An 18772-nucleotide genomic window follows, 5' to 3' on the forward strand; every position below is an offset into this window, starting at 1 on the left:
TGGTCAGACCTCCACCTTATGGTTAGACCTCCACCTTATGGTCAGACCTCCACCTTATAGTCAGACCTCCAACTTATGGTCAGACCTCCACCTTATGATGTGATCTCCACCTTATGGTATGACCTCCACCTTATGGTCAGACCTCCACCTTATGGTGTGACCTCCACCTTATGGTGTGACCTCCACCTTATGATGTGACCTCCACCTTATGATGTGACCTCCACCTTATGGTGTGACCTCCACCTTATGATGTGATCTCCACCTTGTGGTGTGACCTCCACCTTATTGTTATGCAGGTGAATGAGGACCCAAAAGCGACTTGGCGAAAACAGAGTATTTAATCCAGTAAGATACTTAACAAAACAAAAGGCATAATACTACTCGTAAAGACGAGAACAGACTGGAGACTTGATCAAGAACTGCAGGTTGCCTCGGGAAGGCACTTGAACCTAGCAGACTCAGACACCTGCTCACCACGCAGCATCTGAGGGAAACACGACACGACAGGGCAAAACATAGACACAGCACGGTGAATATAGACAAGGATCCGACAGGGCAGGAACGGAAAACAAGGAGAGAAATAGGGACTCTAATCAGGGAAAAGGATCGGGAACAGGTGTGGGAAGACTAAATGATTGATTAGGGGAATAGGAACAGCTGGGAGCAGGAACGGAACGATAGAGAGAAGAGAGAGCGAGAGAGTGAGAGAGGGATAGAAAGAGGGAAAGAACCTAATAAGACCAGCAGAGGGAAACGAATAGAAGGGGAAGCACAGGGACAAGACATGATAATTAATGACAAAACATGACAGTACCCCCCCCACTCACCGAGCGCCTCCTGGCGCACTCGAGGAGGAACCCTGGCGGCAACGGAGGAAATCATCAATAAGCGAACGGTCCAGCACGTCCCGAGACGGAACCCAACTCCTCTCCTCAGGACCGTAACCCTCCCAATCCACTAAGTATTGGTGACCCCGTCCCCGAGAACGCATGTCCATGATCTTACGTACCTTGTAAATAGGTGCGCTCTCGACAAGGACAGGAGGGGGGGAGGGAAGACGAACGGGGGGAGCGAAGAAAGGGCTTGACACAGGAGACATGGAAGACAGGATGGACGCGACGAAGATGTCGCGGAAGAAGCAGTCGCACAGCGACAGGATTGACGACCTGGGAGACACGGAACGGACCAATGAACCGCGGAGTCAACTTACGAGAAGCTGTCGTAAGAGGAAGGTTGCGAGTGGAAAGCCACACTCTCTGGCCGCAACAATACCTTGGACTCTTAATCCTGCGTTTATTGGCCTGCTCTCACAGTCTGTGCCCTGTAACGGCAAAGTGCAGACCTCACCCTCCTCCAGGTGCGCTCACAACGTTGGACAAACGCTTGAGCGGAGGGAACGCTGGACTCGGCAAGCTGGGATGAGAACAGAGGAGGCTGGTAACCCAGACTACTCTGAAACGGAGATAACCCGGTAGCAGACGAAGGAAGCGAGTTGTGAGCGTATTCTGCCCAGGGGAGCTGTTCTGCCCAAGACGCAGGGTTTCTGAAAGAAAGGCTGCGTAGTATGCGACCAATCGTCTGATTGGCCCTCTCTGCTTGACCGTTAGACTGGGGATGAAACCCGGAAGAGAGACTGACGGACGCACCAATCAAACGACAGAACTCCCTCCAAAACTGTGACGTGAATTGCGGACCTCTGTCTGAAACGGCGTCTAACGGGAGGCCATGAATTCTGAACACATTCTCGATGATGATTTGTGCCGTCTCCTTAGCGGAAGGAAGTTTAGCGAGGGGAATGAAATGTGCCGCCTTAGAGAACCTATCGACAACCGTAAGAATCACAGTCTTCCCCGCAGACAAAGGCAGACCGGTAATGAAGTCTAGGGCGATGTGAGACCATGGTCGAGAAGGAATGGGGAGCGGTCTGAGACGACCGGCAGGAGGAGAGTTACCCGACTTAGTCTGCGCGCAGTCCGAACAAGCAGCCACGAAACGGCGCGTGTCACGCTCCTGAGTCGGCCACCAAAAGCGCTGGCGAATAGACGCAAGAGTGCCTCGAACACCGGGATGACCAGCTAACTTGGCAGAGTGAGCCCACTGAAGAACAGCCAGACGAGTGGAAACAGGAACGAAAAGGAGGTTACTAGGACAAGCGCGCGGCGACGCAGTGTGCGTGAGTGCTTGCTTAACCTGTCTTTCAATTCCCCAGACTGTTAACCCGACAACACGCCCATAAGGAAGAATCCCCTCGGGATCAGTAGAAGCCACAGAAGAACTAAACAGACGGGATAAGGCATCAGGCTTGGTGTTTTTGCTACCCGGACGGTAAGAAATCACAAACTCGAAACGAGCAAAAACAACGCCCAACGAGCTTGACGGGCATTAAGTCGTTTGGCAGAACGGATGTACTCAAGGTTCTTATGGTCTGTCCAAACGACAAAAGGAACGGTCGCCCCCTCCAACCACTGTCGCCATTCGCCTAGGGCTAAGCGGATGGCGAGCAGTTCACGGTTACCCACATCATAGTTGCGCTCAGATGGCGACAGGCGATGACAAAAATAAGCGCAAGGATGAACCTTATCGTCAGACTGGAAGCGCTGGGAAAGAATGGCTCCCACGCCTACCTCTGAAGCGTCAACCTCGACAATGAATTGTCTAGTGACGTCAGGAGTAACGAGGATAGGAGCGGACGTAAAACGTTCTTTTAGAAGATCAAAAGCTCCCTGGGCGGAACCGGACCACTTAAAACACGTCTTGACAGAAGTAAGAGCTGTGAGAGGGGCAGCAACTTGACCGAAATTACGAATGAAACGCCGATAGAAATTAGCGAAACCTAAAAAGCGCTGCAACTCGACACGTGACCTTGGAACGGGCCAATCACTGACAGCTTGGACCTTAGCGGAATCCATCTGAATGCCTTCAGCGGAAATAACGGAACCGAGAAAAGTAACGGAGGAGACATGAAAAGAGCACTTCTCAGCCTTTACGTAGAGACAATTCTCTAAAAGGCGCTGTAGAACACGTCGAACGTGCTGAACATGAATCTCGAGTGACGGTGAAAAAATCAGGATATCGTCAAGATAGACAAAAACAAAGATGTTCAGCATGTCTCTCAGAACATCATTAACTAATGCCTGAAAAACAGCTGGCGCATTGGCGAGACCAAACGGCAGAACCCGGTACTCAAAATGCCCTAACGGAGTGTTAAACGCCGTTTTCCACTCGTCCCCCTCTCTGATGCGCACGAGATGGTAAGCGTTACGAAGGTCCAACTTAGTAAAGCACCTGGCTCCCTGCAGAATCTCGAAGGCTGATGACATAAGGGGAAGCGGATAACGATTCTTAACCGTTATGTCATTCAGCCCTCGATAATCCACGCAGGGGCGCAGAGTACCGTCCTTCCTCTTAACAAAAAAGAACCCCGCCCCAGCCGGAGAGGAAGAAGGCACTATGGTACCGGCGTCAAGAGACACAGATAAATAATCCTCGAGAGCCTTACGTTCGGGAGCCGACAGAGAGTATAGTCTACCCCGAGGAGGAGTGGTCCCCGGAAGGAGATCAATACTACAATCATACGACCGGTGAGGAGGAAGGGAGTTGGCTCGGGACCGACTGAAGACCGTGCGCAGATCATGATATTCCTCCGGCACTCCTGTCAAATCGCCAGGTTCCTCCTGAGAAGTGGGGACAGAAGAAATGGGAGGGATGGCAGACATTAAGCACTTCACATGACAAGATACGTTCCAGGATAGGATAGAATTACAAGACCAATTAATAGAAGGATTATGACATACTAGCCAGGGATGACCCAAAACAACAGGTGTAAAAGGTGAACGAAAAATCAAAAAGAAATAGTCTCACTGTGGTTACCAGATACTGTGAGAGTTAAAGGTAGTGTCTCAAATCTGATACTGGGAAGATGACTACCATCTAAGGCAAACATGGGCGTAGGCTTGTCTAACTGTCTGAAAGGAATGTTATGTTTCCGAACCCATGCTTCGTCCATGAAACAACCCTCAGCCCCAGAGTCAATCAAGGCACTGCATGTAGCACCCGAACCGGTCCAGCGTAGATGGACCGACATAGTAGTACAGGATCTAGATGAAGAGACCTGAGTAGTAGCGCTCACCAGTAGCCCTCCGCTTACTGATGAGCTCTGGCCTTTACTGGACATGAATTGACAAAATGTCCATCAAATCCGCAATAGAGGCACAGGCGGTTGGTGATCCTCCGTTCCCTCTCCTTGGTCGAGATGCGAATACCTCCCAGCTGCATGGGCTCAGTCTCTGAGCCAGAGGAGGGAGATGGTTGCGATGCGGAGCAGGGAAACACCGTTGACGCGAGCTCTCTTCCCGAGCTTGGTGACGAAGATCTACCCGTCGTTCTATGCGGATGGCGAGAGCAATCAAAGAGTCCACACTGGAAGGAACCTCCCGAGAGAGAATCTCATCTTTGACCACTGTGTGGAGTCCCTCCAGAAAACGAGCGAGCAGCGCCGGCTCGTTCCAGTCACTAGAGGCAGCAAGAGTACGAAACTCTATAGAGTAATCCGTTATGGATCGATCACCTTGGCATAGGGAAGCCAGGGCCCTAGAAGCCTCCCCACCAAAAACTGAACGGTCAAAAACCCGAATCATCTCCTCTTTAAAGTTCTGGTAATTGTTAGAACAATCAGCCCTTGCCTCCCAGATAGCTGTGCCCCACTCTCGGGCCCGGCCAGTAAGGAGTGAAATGACGTAAGCAACCCGAGCTCTCTCGCTAGAGTATGTGTTGGGTTGGAGAGAGAACACAATATCACACTGGGTGAGAAAGGAGCGGCACTCCGTGGGCTGCCCGGAGTAGCAAGGTGGGTTATTAACCCTAGGTTCCGGAGGCTCGGCAGGCCAGGAAGTAACAGGTGGCACGAGACGAAGACTCTGGAACTGTCCAGAGAGGTCGGAAACCTGAGCGGCCAGGTTCTCCACGGCATGGCGAGCAGCAGACAATTCCTGCTCGTGTCTGCCGAGCATGGCTCCTTGGATCTTGACGGCAGTGTTACGAGCCTCTGTAGTCGCTGGGTCCATTCCTTGGTCGGATCCTTCTGTTATGCAGGTGAATGAGGACCCAAAAGCGACTTGGCGAAAACAGAGTATTTAATCCAGTAAGATACTTAACAAAACAAAAGGCATAATACTACTCGTAAAGACGAGAACAGACTGGAGACTTGATCAAGAACTGCAGGTTGCCTCGGGAAGGCACTTGAACCTAGCAGACTCAGACACCTGCTCACCACGCAGCATCTGAGGGAAACACGACACGACAGGGCAAAACATAGACACAGCACGGTGAATATAGACAAGGATCCGACAGGGCAGGAACGGAAAACAAGGAGAGAAATAGGGACTCTAATCAGGGAAAAGGATCGGGAACAGGTGTGGGAAGACTAAATGATTGATTAGGGGAATAGGAACAGCTGGGAGCAGGAACGGAACGATAGAGAGAAGAGAGAGCGAGAGAGTGAGAGAGGGATAGAAAGAGGGAAAGAACCTAATAAGACCAGCAGAGGGAAACGAATAGAAGGGGAAGCACAGGGACAAGACATGATAATTAATGACAAAACATGACACTTATGGTCAGACCTCCACCTTATGGTCAGACCTCCACCTTATGGTGTGACCTCCACCTTATGTTGTGTACTCCACCTTATGGTATGACCTCCACCTTATTATGTGACCTCCACCTTATGGTATGACCTCCACCTTATGATGTGACCTCCACCTTATGATGCGACCTCCACCTTATGTTGTGACCTCCACCTTATGGTGTGACCTCCACCTTATGGTGTGACCTCCGCCTTATGGTATGACCTCCACCTTATGGTATGACCTCCACCTTATGGTGTGACCTCCACCTTATGGTGTGACCTCCACCTTATGGTGTGACCTCCACCTTATGATGTGACCTCCACCTTATGGTGTGACCTCCACCTTATGGTCAGACCTCCACCTTATGATGTGACCTCCACCTTATGGTGTGACCTCCAGCTTATGGTGTGACCACCTTATGGTGTGACCTCCACCTTATGGTCAGACCTCCACCTTATGATGTGACCTCCACCTTATGGTATGACCTCCACCTTATGTTGTGACCTCCACCTTATGTTGTGACCTCCACCTTATGGTGTGAACTCCACCTTATGATGTGACCTCCACCTTATGGTGTGACCTCCACCTTATGGTGTGACCTCCACCTTATGGTGTGACCTCCACCTTATGGTGTGACCTCCACCTTATGGTGTGACCTATGTCCAATGTGAGGAATAGTGATATGCAGGACACACTATACCACTAGATGGACAGACACGCTATACCACTAGATGGACAGACACTATACCAGTAGATGGACAGACACACTATACCACTAGATGGACAGACACTATACCAGTAGATGGACAGACACACTATACCAGTAGATGGACACACTATACCACTAGATGGACAGACACACTATACCACTAGATGGACACACTATACCACTAGATGGACAGACACTATACCAGTACATGGACAGACACACTATACCACTAGATGGACAGACACTATACCAGTAGATGGACAGACACACTATACCACTAGATGGACAGACACACTATACCACTAGATGGACAGACACACTGTACCAGTAGATGGACACACTATACCACTAGATGGACAGACACACTGTACCAGTAGATGGACACACTATACCACTAGATGGACAGACACACTATACCACTAGATGGACACACTATACCACTAGATGGACAGACACACTATACCAGTAGATGGACAGACACACTATACCAGTAGATGGACACACTATACCACTAGATGGACAGACACACTATACCAGTAGATGGACAGACACACTATACTACTAGATGGACAGACACACTATACCACTAGATGGACAGACACACTATACCAGTAGATGGACAGACACACTATACCAGTAGATGGACAGACACACTATACCACTAGATGGACAGACACACTATACCACTAGATGGACACACTATACCACTAGATGGACACACTATACCACTAGATGGACAGACACACTATACCACTAGATGGACACACTATACCACTAGATGGACAGACACACTATACCACTAGATGGACAGACACACTATACCAGTAGATGGACAGACACTATACCAGTAGATGGACAGACACACTATACCACTAGATGGACAGACACACTATACCAGTAGATGGACACACTATACCACTAGATGGACAGACACACTATACCACTAGATGGACACACTATACCACTAGATGGACAGACACACTATACCACTAGATGGACAGACACACTATACCACTAGATGGACAGACACACTATACCAGTAGATGGACACACTATACCACTAGATGGACAGACACACTATACCACTAGATGGACACACTATACCACTAGATGGACAGACACACTATACCACTAGATGGACAGACACACTATACCAGTAGATGGACACACTATACCACTAGATGGACAGACACACTATACCAGTAGATGGACACACTATACCACTAGATGGACAGACACACTATACCACTAGATGGACAGACACACTATACCAGTAGATGGACACACTATACCACTAGATGGACAGACACACTATACCACTAGATGGACACACTATACCACTAGATGGACAGACACACTATACCACTAGATGGACAGACACACTATACCACTAGATGGACACACTATACCACTAGATGGACAGACACACTATACCACTAGATGGACAGACACACTATACCACTAGATGGACACACTATACCACTAGATGGACAGACACACTATACCAGTAGATGGACAGACACACTATACCAGTAGATGGACAGACACACTATACCAGTAGATGGACAGACACACTATACCACTAGATGGACAGACACACTATACCACTAGATGGACACACTATACCACTAGATGGACACACTATACCACTAGATGGACAGACACACTATACCACTAGATGGACAGACACACTATACCAGTAGATGGACAGACACACTATACCAGTAGATGGACAGACACACTATACCACTAGATGGACAGACACACTATACCACTAGATGGACAGACACACTATACCACTAGATGGACAGACACACTATACCAGTAGATTGACAGACACACTATACCAGTAGATGGACAGACACACTATACCAGTAGATGGACAGACACACTATACCACTAGATGGACAGACACACTATACCACTAGATGGACAGACACACTATACCAGTAGATGGACACACTATACCACTAGATGGACACACACACTATACCACTAGATGGACACACTATACCACTAGATGGACAGACACACTATACCACTAGATGGACAGACACACTATACCAGTAGATGGACAGACACACTATACCAGTAGATGGACAGACACACTATACCACTAGATGGACACACTATACCACTAGATGGACAGACACACTATACCAGTAGATGGACAGACACACTATACCACTAGATGGACACACTATACCACTAGATGGACAGACACACTATACCACTAGATGGACAGACACACTATACCACTAGATGGACAGACACACTATACCACTAGATGGACAGACACACTATACCACTAGATGGACAGACACACTATACCACTAGATGGACAGACACACTATACCACTAGATGGACACACTATACCACTAGATGGACAGACACACTATACCACTAGATGGACAGACACACTATACCACTAGATGGACAGACACACTATACCACTAGATGGACAGACACACTATACCACTAGATGGACACACTATACCACTAGATGGACACACTATACCACTAGATGGACAGACACACTATACCACTAGATGGACACACTATACCAGTAGATGGACAGACACACTATACCAGTAGATGGACACACTATACCACTAGATGGACAGACACACTATACCACTAGATGGACAGACACACTATACCAGTAGATGGACAGACACACTATACCAGTAGATGGACAGACTGTACCAGTAGATGGACAGACACACTATACCACTAGATGGACAGACACACTATACCAGTAGATGGACAGACACACTATACCACTAGATGGACAGACACACTATACCACTAGATGGACACACTATACCAGTAGATGGACAGACACACTATACCACTAGATGGACACACTATACCAGTAGATGGACACACTATACCAGTAGATGGACAGACACACTATATCAGTAGATGGACAGACACACTATACCACTAGATGGACAGACACACTATACCACTAGATGGACAGACACACTATACCACTAGATGGACAAACACACTATACCACTAGATGGACAGACACACTATACCACTAGATGGACAGACACACTATACCAGTAGATGGACAGACACACTATACCAGTAGATGGACAGACACACTATACCAGTAGATGGACAGACACACTATACCAGTAGATGGACAGACACACTATACCAGTAGATGGACAGACACACTATACCAGTAGATGGACAGACACACTATACCACTAGATGGACAGACACACTATACCAGTAGATGGACACACTATACCACTAGATGGACAGACACACTATACCACTAGATGGACACACTATACCACTAGATGGACACACTATACCACTAGATGGACAGACGCACTATACCACTAGATGGACAGACACACTATACCACTAGATGGACAGACACACTATACCAGTAGATGGACAGACACACTATACCAGTAGATGGACACACTATACCACTAGATGGACACACTATACCACTAGATGGACAGACGCACTATACCACTAGATGGACAGACACACTATACCACTAGATGGACAGACACACTATACCAGTAGATGGACAGACACTATACCAGTAGATGGACACACTATACCACTAGATGGACAGACACACTATACCAGTAGATGGACAGACACACTATACCAGTAGATGGACACACTATACCACTAGATGGACAGACACACTATACCACTAGATGGACACACTATACCACTAGATGGACAGACATACTATACCACTAGATGGACAGACACACTATACCACTAGATGGACAGACACACTATACCACTAGATGGACACACTATACCAGTAGATGGACAGACACACTATACCACTAGATGGACACACTATACCACTAGATGGACAGACCCGCTATACCACTAGATGGACAGACACACTATACCACTAGATGGACAGACCCGCTATACCACTAGATGGACAGACACGCTATACCAGTAGATGGACAGACACGCTATACCACTAGATGGACAGACACGCTATACCACTAGATGGACAGACACGCTATACCACTAGATGGACAGACACACTATACCACTAGATGGACAGACACGCTATACCACTAGATGGACAGACACGCTATACCAGTAGATGGACAGACACGCTATACCAGTAGATGGACAGACACACTATACCACTAGATGGACAGACACGCTATACCACTAGATGGACAGACCCGCTATACCACTAGATGGACAGACACGCTATACCACTAGATGGACAGACACGCTATACCACTAGATGGACAGACCCGCTATACCAGTAGATGGACAGACACTATACCACTAGATGGACAGACACGCTATACCAGTAGATGGACAGACACGCTATACCACTAGATGGACAGACCCGCTATACCAGTAGATGGACAGACACTATACCACTAGATGGACAGACACACTATACCAGTAGATGGACAGACACGCTATACCACTAGATGGACAGACACACTATACCAGTAGATGGACAGACACGCTATACCACTAGATGACACCGTATCACACCAGGGCTATAAGAATTGAACCGATGGTCAAGGGGCCATGAAATTTGGTATGTAAACCTAATGTATATGTCCTTAGAAGCTGTGTGCATATAAAGTCACTGCAACCCTTAGATGGCAGACCAGTTGGTGGCACTATAGATGTCATTGGCACCACTATAGATGTCATTGGCACCACTATAGATGTCATTGGCATCACTATAGATGTCATTGGCATCACTATAGATGTCATTGGCATCACTATAGATGTCATTGGCACCACTATAGATGTCATTGGCACCACTATAGATGTCATTGGCATCACTATAGAGGTCATTGGCACCATTATAGATGTTATTGGCACCACTATAGATGTTATTGGCATCAGTGGCACCATAGGATCTAGAGCAATACCTATTGATCAAGTGGACTTTGTTTCATGCAAATTTATGTTAGATTTAAATTATGAAGATAAACCATATGACATATCTTGATTAGTATTCCTGTATTATCACATATTGTTTCCTTTTTATGTGGCTTGCGCAGTCGCATATATAACACTCAATACATGAAGGAATGGCCTTAAGAATGATTACCTGCTTCATTCAAAATAACCAACCTACATTACTAGACTAAACTTCACTTGCATCATCCTTGTGGTATTGAGATAACCAGGGTAATGCTTTCACTGGATGGCACATAAAGGAAGATAGTTCCTACATGATAGAGTGCCTGCTTTGTTATCTAACTGATCTTGTGTCCTTTCTGTCATCCTGTGAACCCCGTTCATTGCTGCTCTCTGCTATTTTTCCAATTTCACATTGGAAAAATATGAAAATTGAATTGTAATTTCAGTGTAATTGACCCCAACCGTGCTGCTCGCCATGTATTCCTTGACAGAAAATACTGTCAGATAATTTGTTACCAAATTCAAATGTTATTCGGCCTTTGTATGTAAATAAGAGAGAGTTGAAATGTTTATGACCGGTGCGTTTTATTAAGATGAATTGATAACTTAAGATTAAACAAAAACACAATTATACAATTGATCAATCTGTACAACACATAAAACCGTCCGTTTCGACTACACCCCCCACACACACACACACAATCCTCAAAAATGCATTGAAATTACATCGTTTGACTTTTCAAATGTTTTACAATGGAATTACAATCAGTTATAGTGACAGCATTTCATTATAATTCAACCACAATCATGAACCAAAAAACACAGTTCATTAAAAACTAAAAAACAATGGAGGTATATGAGAAGGCTTGAAATCAATTTTCAAACGAGGACCAAAAACAATCACTTCTCTACACTTCCATAGACTGCTAGTGCGAAATGGTATCCTATATAGAGCACTACTTTTCACCAAATCCCTATGTGCCCTGGTCAACAGTAGGGCACTAGATAGGGAATATGGTGCTCTAGTTGTGCGTTGACAGGCTGACAGTACCGTCTGTTAGATAACGCCATTGGTACTGTCAGACGGACTCACACACTCAACAGCTACCTACCTTTGCTTCTATACACACGCACGCACATACACAGGGCCTCAAGCTCTATATTTCCATGGTTACAATACCACCATCACACACAGAGACAGCTAACGGTAGGAGTTCAACAGAACACACTGAGTTAGCCTGAAATCACAACTGATCGAGCTACATTTCACTGTTGTTTCAAATGGGGAGCGCAGCACTCGAGTCTGGTTTAACCAGGCTAACTCTGAAATATTAGTAACGTGACTTAGCAGGATCAGTGATGAGACAGTGGAACTATAGATGGGTTACCTGGCAACGTTACAACGATGATGTAAATTTGTAAGTCGCTCTGGATAAGAGCGTCTGCTAAATGACTTAAATGTAATGTAAATGTAAACTGATTTCTGGTTTTTCAATAAACATTTAGAGACTAAATGTAGTTTACGCGTTGTCCTATAATCCTACGATTGTAAGCCAACCCTGTCCGTTTCCTGCCTCTCGGATGCCAGCGCCAGGGTCGGCGGCAAATTCCATTTCGATTCGTAAAAGTAAACAATTCACAAAAAACTGTTTTCAATGAAAAGAGAAATTCGAACTTCCAGAATTGACTGGAATTGAAATGGAATTCACCCCAACCCTGGCATTGGTTTTGTACGTAAACATCCCGTCCGTATACAGGAGATGTAGTGACATTAGTGACACCAGGAATGTCATTTTAGTTCTGTTTCTGGTGGTAGTAATATTAGCCTGGGTGCCAGTCTGTTTGTGCTCTCTTCCCAACTCCATAAGGAACTGTCATGTAAAATATGGTTTGGCTTGACAATGGACGAGGCAAAAACAGAAAACAGACCTGAGACCAGGCTATAGTAATATCACTACATTAGAGGCAGATCTGGGACCAGGCTATAGTAATATCACTACATTAGAGGCAGATCTGAGACCAGGCTATAGTAATATCACTATATTAGAGGCAGATCTGGGACCAGGCTATAGTAATATCACTACATTAGAGGCAGATCTGGGAGCCTCAACGTTTACATACGTTCCTCTGCCTAAAGCGGGTGGCTTATAGAGAGAGAGGATATACATGAAGGGGTTAATATGGAACAAGCAGACCTCAGCAGAACAGATATCTACTACTACTAATAATAATAATGACCTAGCTACGACCTAGTAAGGCATAATAATCATTTTGGTTGGGACTATATGAATGAAGTAGAAAGCCATGCACTGTGTTGAAGTAAGAGGCAGCTCGGTGTAAACAGGCTTTAATGTGACAGACTGTGAGAACCCTGGACAACGTGATAATAGCCAGATCAGATCTGGCCAAAAAGTACATAACTGTGTCTAAAAATACTTTTAAATACTTCATATTTGAGAAAAGACTGGGAAATAATTTTAAAAGTATTTCCAAGTATTTTGAGGTGCGCGTGATTTAGCTTGGTGGGTTTGCACTTTTGGGACTATTCTGTTGGTCCCATTGAACAAGGCAAACAGAATCAGCTCAAGTATTTAGAAGTATTTGATCCAGGTCTGTCTGGTGATAGCTGGAGCTGTATAGAGGATGGTTGGCCAGTAGGAACGTTCTATGGTAGATGAGTGGTAGAGGGAGGCACTGAGAGTGAACAGCAGCTAAACTAAATAATGTGACCCAGTATATGGATGTGTCTTCCTATTCCCTATATAGTGGTACTACTATAGACCAGAGCCCTATTCCCTATATAGTACACTACTATAGACCAGAGCCCTATTCCCTATATAGTGGTACTACTATAGACCAGAGACCTATTCCCTATATAGTGGTACTACTATAGACCAGAGCCCTATTCCCTACATAGTGGTACTACTATAGACCAGAGCCCTATTCCCTATATAGTACACTACTATAGACCAGAGTCCTATTCCCTATATAGTGGTACTACTATAGACCAGAGCCCTATTCCCTATATAGTGGTACTACTATAGACCAGAGCCCTATTCCCTATATAGTGGTACTACTTTTGACCAGAGCCCTATTCCCTATGTAGTGCACTACTTTTCACAAAAGCCCTATGGGCCTGGTCAACGGTAGTGAACTAATAGGGAATAGGGTGACATTTGGGACAAAGATCCAATCTATGTATTTAAAACATGATGTTTTACTAACAGATGCTTCTTGACATGAATGCAAACTGATAGACATTCTGATTATGAACACGTGTCATAAGGAGACCAGCAGTACAAGACTAGATGACCACCATGATTCCTAGACCAGCAGTACAAGACTAGATGACCACCATGATTCCTAGACCAGCAGTACAAGACTAGATGACCACCATGATTCCTAGACCAGCAGTACAAGACTAGATGACCACCATGATTCCTAGACCAGCAGTACAAGATTAGATGACCACCATGATTCCTAGACCAGCAGTACAAGACTAGATGACCACCATGATTCCTAGACCAGCAGTACAAGACTAGATGACCACCATGATTCCTAGACCAGCAGTACAAGACTAGATGACCACCATGATTCCTAGACCAGCAGTACAAGACTAGATGACCACCATGATTCCTAGACCAGCAGTACAAGACTAGATGACCACCATGATTCCTAGACCAGCAGTACAAGATTAGATGACCACCATGATTCCTAGACCAGCAGTACAAGACTAGATGACCACCATGATTCCTAGACCAGCAGTACAAGACTAGATGACCACCATGATTCCTAGACCAGCAGTACAAGACTAGATGACCACCATGATTCCTAGACCAGCAGTACAAGACTAGATGACCACCATGATTCCTATTGAATCGTCACCTTGTCAGGTGTCTATTATAAAAGACAAAGTGAAGAAGCTTTAGTCAGTATCATTCACACAGAGGTGCATTTCGAAGATTTGACCAGCTTTAACCCTTGAACTCCTGGCCCGTGTCAAGTAGTCTCTTGTCAGCAATTCATTTCATATTATTTATTCTTTTCACAGTTTGATATTTTGTCAAATAAAATATGTCAATTGATACTCTCTGGTATCTGCATAGAATATAGTATAGCATCACATTTACACTAGATGTATGTATACATGTGGTCCTTCTGTAGCTCAGTTGGTAGAGCATGGCGCTTGTAACGCCAGGGTAGTGGGTTCGATTCCCGGGACCACCCATACGTGGAATGTATGCACACATGACTGTAAGTCGCTTTGGATAAAAGCGTCTGCTAAATGGCATATATTATATACATGCATATTCCACAGAAGTTATTCCTTGAAGAGAAATGCCTAGAATGTGTTGGTTAGTCTATATGTTTTTTATATGTTTAATGTTGTTTACATATTTTCTGCTTTACTCATCTCATATGTATATACTGTATTCTATTCTACTGTATCTTAGTCTATGCATTACTCATCTCATATGTATATACTGTATTCTATTCTACTGTATCGTAGTCTATGCATTACTCATCTCATATGTATATACTGTATTCTATTCTACTGTATCTTAGTCTATGCATTACTCATCTCATATCTATATACTGTATTCTATTCTACTGTATCTTAGTCTATGCTTTACTCATCTCATATGTATATACTGTATTCTATTCTACTGTATCTTAGTCTATGCATTACTCATCTCATATGTATATACTGTATTCTATTCTACTGTATCTTAGTCTATGCATTACTCATCTCATATGTATATACTGTATTCTATTCTACTGTATTTTAATCTGTGCCACTCTGACGTTGCTCATCCTAATACTTGTATATTCCTTCATTCCATTCTTTCACTTTTAAATTGTGTGTATATCGTTCAATATTATTGCACTGTTGCACAAGCATTTCACTCCAACCGCAATAACATCTCCTATACATGTGTGTGTGTGACAAATAAAATGCGATTTGACTTGATTTAAAGTTGGTTTTGTCCAGAACACTACATACAGCGGGCATCATTATTCTGTGGTTTGAACACGTTGAAAATAAGAACCTAATGTGTAATTTGACTGACTAATGCTCTTTCAATTCCAGTCAATTCACAAAGTAAAACAGAAATACACTATTCTCTCCCATGTTTTTCAATGAGGAAAATGTGCAATTGGAATTCTGGTTTATTTTCTGAATTGAAATGGAATGTCCTCCCTGACCGACTATAATGCTAGTCACTTCCTGTTACAGACATCTCCAACTATGTTTTTAAAGAAGTCTGTAATTATGTACGCTCAATTTATCCAAGAGAGTTCAGAAATGTTTAATGGATAAACTTCTATATGATTTCACCACGGTCACCGTCTAGCCAACTGCATGCTCTGGGCAATGGTAGTGTTCCACATTCAGTCAGAGAGTACTGATAACTCAGTCAGAGCGTTCCGATAACTCAGTGATAAATTCAGTCAGAGCGTTCCGATAACTCAGTCAGAGCGTTCCGATAACTCAGTCAGAGCGTTCCGATAACTCAGTCAGAGTTCCGATAACTCAGTCAGAGAGTTCCGATAACTCAGTCAGAGAGTTCCGATAACTCAGTCAGAGAGTTCCGATAACTCAGTCAGAGAGTTCCGATAACTCAGTCAGAGAGTTCCGATAACTCAGTCAGTGCGTTCCGATAACTCAGTCAGAGAGTTCCGATAACTCAGTCAGAGCGTTCCGATAACTCAGTCAGAGCGTTCCGATAACTCAGTCAGAGCGTTCCGATAACTCAGTCAGAGCGTTCCGATAACTCAGTCAGAGAGTTCCGATAACTCAGTCAGAGAGTTCCGATAACTCAGTCAGAGTGTTCCGATAACTCAGTCAGAGTGTTCCGATAACTCAGTCAGAGTGTTCCGATAACTCAGTCAGAGTGTTCCGATAACTCAGTCAGAGTGTTCCGATAACTCAGTCAGAGTGTTCCGATAACTCAGTCAGAGTTCCGATAACTCAGTCAGAGTTCTGATAACTCAGTCAGAGTTCTGATAACTCAGTCAGAGTTCTGATAACTCAGTCAGAGTTCTGATAACTCAGTCAGAGTTCTGATAACTCAGTCAGAGTTCTGATAACTCAGTCAGAGTTCTGATAACTCAGTCATATTTTAAACCAAGATTTTAAAAAACATGCGAGGCAGCAAAGCGGTGCCATGAAGTGACATCATCGTCATCATCATCATCATAACATGCTAAGCTAACCTGCCACAGACTGACTGTAAACAAAGTGACGAATACTGTGTCCCAAATGGATCCCTATGGGCTCTGGTCCCAAGTAGTGCACTATATATCGTAGGGCATAGGGCTCCATTTGGGACACGTTTAAAACGTTTTTTTTTTTTTTTACAAAGCTGTTGTTCCTCTACGTGTTAGGTACTTTGATGCCTGCCCTGTCTGTCCATTGGCATGGTTGAAGCCATCCGCAAACAGATCTAATGCCACAAGTCTTTACTTAAGCTATTTACAGCAATCAGATCAGTTGTCAAACTCCACCTATCGACAGGGACCAGGGAGCATACATTCTATCTAGTACACTGTGCTTAATACATCCACATGTTTGGAGAAACCTACCGCTGTCAAACATGACATTATACTAAAGAGAGAGGGAGGGAGCGAGGCTAACTGATGGGAGGGTGGGGGGGGGGGGGTCGTAGACAGATACACATCAGAGCATTCTCAGTGTGATTTAAATACATACACGTTAGTAGGAAATATGATACAATATTTGAAGACAAAAAAACATTTAAAAAAAACATAGGTAAAAAATAATAATTGAGGAACACACAAAATGGAAGTCATAAATTGAAGAAAATGAAGAAGATAAAAAAATCAGATGAATATATTAAGACATTTCTCTGTAAGACATGTCAGAGCATCAACAGTATTACATCTAAGTGAGAAATATAAATGACTTCCTGTCTGAAAAGGTTCCGCTGGGGAACACGACTCCAGACACCTGACTAGGCTTCTCAGATCATGATCAGTAGGGAGGGAGAGGAGGAGGGAGAGAGGAAGAGGGAGTTGAGGAGGGAGGGAGAGGAGGAGAGAGGGTGGGAGGGAGAGGAGGAGAGAGGGAGGAAGAGGGAGTGGAGGAGAGACGGAGCGAGGGAGAGGAGGAGAGGGAGGAAGATTGGGGAGGGAGGGAGGGGAGGAGGGGAGGGAGGGAGGAGGGGAGAGGGAGAGGGAGTGGGAGTGGAGGGAGAGGAGGAGAGAGGGAGTGGGGAGAGAGAGGAGAGAATGGAGGAGGGCACTACTCCTATGAGAGTAAGTGAGTGCATCTGGTTAACCTCACCCTGAGAGCCGGGTGGGCCAAACTCACACATTTGAGAGACCATTTAATTGGTTCTAAAGGGTATATGAGGGGGTAGAGGTGGGGGTACAGGGTATATAAGGGAGTAGAGGTGGGGGTACAGGGTATATGAGGGAGTAGAGGTGGGGGTACAGGGTATATGAGGGGGTAGAGGTGGGGGTACAGGGTATATGAGGGGGTAGAGGTGGGGGTACAGGGTATATAAG

The sequence above is a fragment of the Oncorhynchus gorbuscha genome, unplaced genomic scaffold (assembly GCF_021184085.1).
Source record: "Oncorhynchus gorbuscha isolate QuinsamMale2020 ecotype Even-year unplaced genomic scaffold, OgorEven_v1.0 Un_scaffold_1501, whole genome shotgun sequence".
Classification (NCBI taxonomy): Eukaryota; Metazoa; Chordata; class Actinopteri; order Salmoniformes; family Salmonidae; genus Oncorhynchus; species Oncorhynchus gorbuscha.